Genomic DNA, 6,395 nt, shown 5'->3' with positions numbered 1-6,395 from the left:
TCCAGGTCTTTGCTATTGTAAACTGTGCTGCAATGAACATTCGTGTGCATGTGTCCTTATAGTAGAACGATTTATAATCCTTTGGATATATACCCAGTAATGGGATTGCTGGGTCAAATGGAATTTCTATTTCTGGGTCCTTGAGGAATCGCCACACTGTCTTCCACAATGGTTGAACTAATTTACACTCCCACCAACAGTGTAAAAGTGTTCCTATTTCTCCACATCCTCTCCAGCATCTGTTGTCTCCAGATTTTTTAATGATCGCCATTCTAACTGGCGTGAGATGGTATCTCAATGTGTTTTTTTTTTGAGACAGTCTCGCTCTGTTACCAGGAGCCAAGCTAGAGTGCAGTGGTGTGATCTTGGCTCACTGCAACCTCCGACTCCTGAGTAGCTGGGACTACAGGTGCCCGCCACCACGCCCAGCTAATTTTTGTATTTTAGTAGAGACGGGGTTTCGCCAAGTTAGCCAGGATGGTCTTGATCTCCTGACCTTGTGATCCGCCCACCTCAGCCTCCCAAAGTGCTGGGATTACAGGTGTGACCCACCACTCCCGGCTAGACATGTTAATTTTAAGTTGAGAGCAGAAAGGGAAATTCTCCAACAATGAGGAAAAAACAGATACTGAGAAATGAAGCTTCACCACAAAAGACAGCCTGGGACATACTAAGGGCATTGGTTGAAGGGCACCATTTGCTCTTTTTTTTTTTTTTTTATCTGACAGCAATAGATTTATTAAGTATCCCCAAAGATATAAACGCAAACCAGTAAAAATCAAAACCATAAAACATCAGGCTGGGAGCTGCAATGAGACACAGACAGGAGCAGCACACAGGTGGCCTGGGTAGGGAGGAGGAGGCCGTAAATACTGCAGGAGGTGGCACGGGAGCCCGAGGGTGGGGGGATATCAGGGGACGGTGGTGGTAGCAAGATGGCTCTGGGGGTCAGGCACTGCTGGCCTCGGCCCCGGCCGCCACCTGCCCCTCACGCCAGCTGAAAGCAGCTTCACCTCGGGCCCTGGGCCTCCAACTCCTCGTCGTCTTCATTCAGCTCCCCCTCCTCCTCGGCCGTGGCGTCCTGGTACTGCTGGTACTCGGACACCAGGTCGTTCATGTTGCTCTCGGCCTCAGTGAACTCCATCTCGTCCATGCCCTCGCCCGTGTACCAGTGCAGGAAGGCCTTGCGCCGGAACATGGCCGTGAACTGCTCAGAGATGCGCTTGAACAGCTCCTGGATGGCAGTGCTGTTGCCGACGAAAGTGGAGGACATCTTGAGGCCGCGGGGAGGGATGTCGCACACGGCCACCTCCACGTTGTTGGGGATCTACCCCACGAAGTAGCTGCTGTTCTTGCTCTGGATGGCCAGCATCTGCTCGTCCACCTCATTCATGGACATGCGGCCCTGGAACACGGTGGCCACGGTCAGGTAGCGGCCGTGGCGTGGGTCGCAGGCGGCCATCATGTTCTTGGCGTCAAACATCTGCTGGCTGAGCTCGGGCACGGTCAGGGCCCGGTACTGCTGGCCGCCCTGGGCCGTGAGGGGCGTGAAGCCGGGCATGAAGAAGTGCAGGTGGGGGAAGGGCACCATGTTCGCTGGCAGCTTGTGCAGGTCGGCGTTGAGCCGGCCTGGGAAGCGCAGCGAGGTGGTGACCCCGCTCATGGTGGCCGACACCAGGTGTTTGAGGTCCCCGTATGTGGGCGTGGCCGGCTTGAGGGTGCGGAAGCAGATGTCGTAGAGCGCCTCGTTGTTGATGCAGTAGGTCTCGTCCGTGTTCTCCACCAGCTGGTGGATGGACAGCGTGGCGTTGTAGGGCTCCACCACCGTGTCGGACACTTTGGGCGAGGGCACCACGCTGAAGGTGTTCATGATGCGGTCGGGGTACTCCTCGCGCGCCTTGCTGATGAGCAGCGTGCCCATGCCGGAGCCCGTGCCCCTGCCCAGCGAGTGGGTCAACTGGAAGCCCTGCAGGCAGTCGCAGTTTTCACTCCTTCCGCACGACGTCCAGGATCGAATCCACCAGCTCCGCACCCTCCGTGTAGTGGCCTTTGGCCCAGTTGTTGCCGGCCCCACTCTGACCAAAGATGAACTTGTCAGGCCTGAAAAGATGTCCGAAGGCCCCAGAGCGGACGCTGTCCATGGTCCCGGGCTCCGGGTCCACCAGGATGGCCCGAGGCACATACTTGTGAGAAGATGCCTCATTGTAGTAGATGCTGATCCGCTCCAGCTGCAAGTCAGCGTCGCCCACGTAGTTGCCACTGGGGTCTATGCCATGCTCATCACTGATGACTTCCCAGAACTTGGCCCCGATCTGGTTGCCGCACTGGCCGGCCTGGATGTGCACGATCTCCCTCATGCTGGGCGCGTCTGGCGGGTGGCTGCGGACTGGTGCGGGCGGGCCGGGCTGGCTGCTCTTTTTTTTTTTTTTTTTTTTTTTGAGACGGAGTTTCGCTCTTGTTACGGAGGCCGGAGTGCAATGGCGCGATCTCGGCTCACGGCAACCTCCACCTCCTGGGTTGAAGCAATTCTCCTGCCTCAGCCTCCCGAGTAGCTGGGACTACAGGCACGCACCACCATGCCCAGCTAATTTTTGTATGTTTAGTAGAGACGGGGTTTCACCATGTTGACCAGGATGGTCTCGATCTCTCGAGCTCGTGATCCACCCGCCTCGGCCTCCCAATGTGCTGGGATTATAGGTGTGAGCCACCGTTCCCAGCCACCATTTGCTCATAAAGGCTCTGGGGCTTCCTGAAGAGGCACCACAGACATCCGGATGGCTTTTCAGAGCCCCTGCCACTCCACAGCTGGTTTGTGCTCCTGGTTTGGAGCCAGGCCTGGAGAGATGAGGGCATTGGCCCCAGGTAACAGACAGGAAATAGTAGAGCCAGGAGCTCATCCTGGACCGGTCTGGTTCCGTCTAGCCCACGCCTCACCTGGCTGTTAGAAAAGAGCATTCAGTTTTCAGAATACACAAATATTTTTTCATTTACTTTGTGGCATAATGTTTGTTTCTCTTTAGTTTTAAAAAATGAAAATGCCAAAAATAAAGTCAACTGGATTGCTCAGTAAGTTTTTAAAAGTCAAATTGATATATTAAGAAATACGTTGTAAGAACACTGAGGTTAAAAAAAAAACACTGGGGTTCATTAGACTTTAAGATATACATCACTCATTTATGATGAAACCCCAAAAATAAACACCTACCAGTACAGTACTCTAAATATTTTTTAACGGGTTATGTTTTCCAATTTTTGGTAGTCATCTAAAGATAACTTTTCTCTATGTTATGTGTAAGCACAATAATTTATTTTTAGGCTTTATTTGTTACTTTTTTCTTTAACTATTTTCCTCTAGACAATTTAAGAGACTACATCTAAATTTATTTTATAGTAAACAACTCTGTGGATAGCTGTAGTCAGGAGGAACACAGAGAAACACAACCAGGATTGTCCTAGCCTGTTTTCTGTTGCTATCACAGATACCACAGATGGGGTAATTATAGAGTACAAGTTGGCCAGGCCCGGTGGCTCACACCTGTAATCCCAGCACTTTGGGAGGCCGAGGTGGGTGGATCACCTGAGGTCAGGAGTTCAAGACCGGCCTGACCAACATGGTGAAACCTCATCTCTACTAAAAGTTCAAAATTAGCCGGGCTTGGTGGCGCATGTCAGTAATCTCAGCTACTCAGGAGGCTGAGGCAGGAGAATGGCTTGACCCCAAGAGGTGGAGATTGCAGTGAGCCAAGATCACCCTATTGCACTCCAGCCTGGGCAACAAGAGCAAAATTCTAACTCAAAAAGAAAAAAAAAAAAAGAGTACAAATTTATTCTGCTCGTGGCCTGGAGGCTGGAAAGCCCAAGAGTGTGGTGCTGGCATCTGGTAAGAGAACTCATCCTTTTACCAGGAACCCCTCCCAGGATGGCAGAGCCCTCCTGACCAATCACTTCTTCAACTCCCCACCTCCCACAGTGTTACCATGAAAATTGAATTCTTCACACATGAACTGTTGGGGGGACACAGTCAGACTGCAGCAGGGAGTAAAGGAGAGTAGGGAGAACAGGGGATGGGAGGTCAAGTGACTTTCAAATAGACATAGTAGGTCACTAATGGCATTTGAAGAGACCCTCCCCAGCAGCCCAGTGCAGGTACAATGCAGGCACCCCGGCATGAAGGCAGCTGATATTTTCCTGTGGAGAATCCAAGTTACCAGAACTTTCAGCAGATGACATTTGAGAAGAGGGGAAATCAGAAGAAAATAAATTCCCTTCAGGGATTTCATTTGAAAAGCGCCACCTTGGGATACAGATGTGTAAAGCCAGGGACTGGAAGTCACCTGAACGCCTGCTGATAGGCAGCTAGTCAGATGAAATACTAAACAGCTGTGAAGATGGGTGGCTCCCTGTGGACCTAAGGACATCCCCTACTTACTGAATGTGCCCTAGTTCGGCTTCCAGTTACCTGGGGGCAGTTGAGCGATGGCCCATTCACTGCGACCCTCACGCTTTGGTAAGTCCATCATCTGGTATTGGGCAGTGCTGTATTTTAGCAATGTTGTCATCAGGAAAGGCTGGATTTATAAAAAGGATATTTTTACTTAACCCTCCTCTAACCCTTACATGTAGCTGACCCAAGCATCCTGTTTCCGTGTGGGCTGTCCATTAATCCATTTGACCGATATTGAAACCCAGGGTCACATTCATTCCTCAAATATTGACTGGGGGCTGGTGGGCAGGCCCCCTGGAATACAGCTGGGACTCACAGACCCTGACACTTTTCCTGCAGTCACAAGGTACTGTTGGCATCACTTTCTCTCCATCAAATCTTTTTTAAAAATTTATCAAAGGGGTTATAACAGAGAAAGCTAGAGAGTTAAGGAGTATAATGTTAGAGAAAGTTATCCTCACTACAGCTATCTTTCTTTTTAAGAATCCCATTTATCTTCTACTCCTTTAACAAATGCACATCTCTCTTTTATGCACTTTCAAATGTGTGTGCCAATGCTAAAAACAAACCCCACCTGCAGGCTGAGACCGCGCCCCCTGCCGTGGCTGACAGGGCAGCACGGCGCCAGTGTCCTCGCCAGGCAGCCCTGGGCCGGCCCCCGGCATGGTCTCTGGAATTTGGGGATGGGGTTGGTTTTCTTTCTTCCCTTTTCTTTTCTTTTTCTTCTTCTTTTATTTCTCTCTCTCCCCCCATCTCTTTCTCTCTCTCCCTCTCTTCTCTTTCTCTTTCTCTTTCTTTCATCTCTTTCTCTTTGGAATTTGGGGACTGGAGGTGCTTTTCTTCTCTTTATTTTTTCTTTCTTTCTCCTTCCTTGCCTGCCTTTTTCCTTCTTTTTTTTTTATAACATTTTTCTTGGGTCTCTGCTTCCAAACTATGGGTTATTTTCTAATGTCTTAAAGCAAACTAAGCCTCGTCTTCAGGGAGGATCTGTACACAGCACATGAGCACAGGTGCAGTGACCTTTCACGCAGTCCTCTAATGATAACGCTTTGTTGACAAAACAGGGGTGTTAGAGAAAGGCAGAAAAAAGGAGACAGGGGTCGGCTGCCTGGCTGGGAAGGCGTCAGTCACAGCCTGTGAGAGGGCTGGTGGAGCACTGTTCCTCCTCATCCATTCTCGGAGAAAGAGACACTCGTTGTTTAAAGCAGCTTATTTAAGAAAGGTTGGTATTTTCCCCTTCAAATGTTTGTATGGATAAATGACCTTGAATTGGCCAAGGTGTGGCACAGACCTCGCTCCTCCCCCCTTGCCCCAGTTTCTTAAAATACAGCAGGCTCTACTGCACTTATCACTGTTTCACAGGGTAAAAATAAAAGCATTGTCAGGGACATTGTCATGGGATTAAAGTCTCTCGGTCTGAAAATAGGTATGTTCGTATTGCTTTGATAGCTATTTTCCCCTTACTGCCTGGGTTTTACTTTAGCATTCTTAGAGTAACCAGGGATGATGATAATGTTTCATTCCATCAGCACCTCTTGCAGTGATCCTCACCTGAATAAAATGCATGTGCCCTAATGCCAACAGAATGATTTGGGCAAGTTCAGGAAGTTCTGCACATGCTGTGCAGTGAAATTCCTGATGGTATCTGTCTTCCAGAGGCGACACATGAAAAACTGGCAATGAGCACGCCGCTCGCTAAATTTGTAAGAGGCCAAAGAGAAAAGAATCTCCCAGAGCTCCTCCGGAATTAAAGAGTCCAGGCTAATGTTGTGATAGTGATTATTCCTCATAACCAGGGTTGTTGTGACAACTGACTTACTGGGGGTCCTGGTGGGGGGACTCCCTGCTTGGTGTACACAGGCGCATGCCCCAAGGACGGACACTTCAAAGATGGCTCTGAACCCAGATTCTGCAGCTTCCCCTGGGGGGAAAGTTAAGCCACCTCCTGGGC

At 50.0% G+C, this 6,395-nt stretch overlaps 2 pseudogenes; one reads left to right on the top strand and one right to left on the bottom strand.

Annotated features, from left to right (window-relative positions):
• Positions 1 to 975: 975 nt before the first annotated feature.
• On the bottom strand, positions 976 to 2,357 carry LOC105710271 (tubulin beta-3 chain-like; annotated as a pseudogene).
• Positions 2,358 to 4,432: 2,075 nt separating this feature from the next.
• Positions 4,433 to 5,542, top strand: LOC135273839 (uncharacterized; annotated as a pseudogene).
• The last annotated feature ends 853 nt before the right edge of the window (positions 5,543 to 6,395 follow it).

The sequence above is a fragment of the Aotus nancymaae genome, unplaced genomic scaffold, assembly GCF_030222135.1.
Source record: "Aotus nancymaae isolate 86718 unplaced genomic scaffold, 86718_ANA_hifiasm-v0.15.2.pri h1tg000009l, whole genome shotgun sequence".
Classification (NCBI taxonomy): Eukaryota; Metazoa; Chordata; class Mammalia; order Primates; family Aotidae; genus Aotus; species Aotus nancymaae.
Note: the sequence above shows the minus strand (reverse complement) of the source record. Positions and strands in the feature narration are given on the sequence as shown.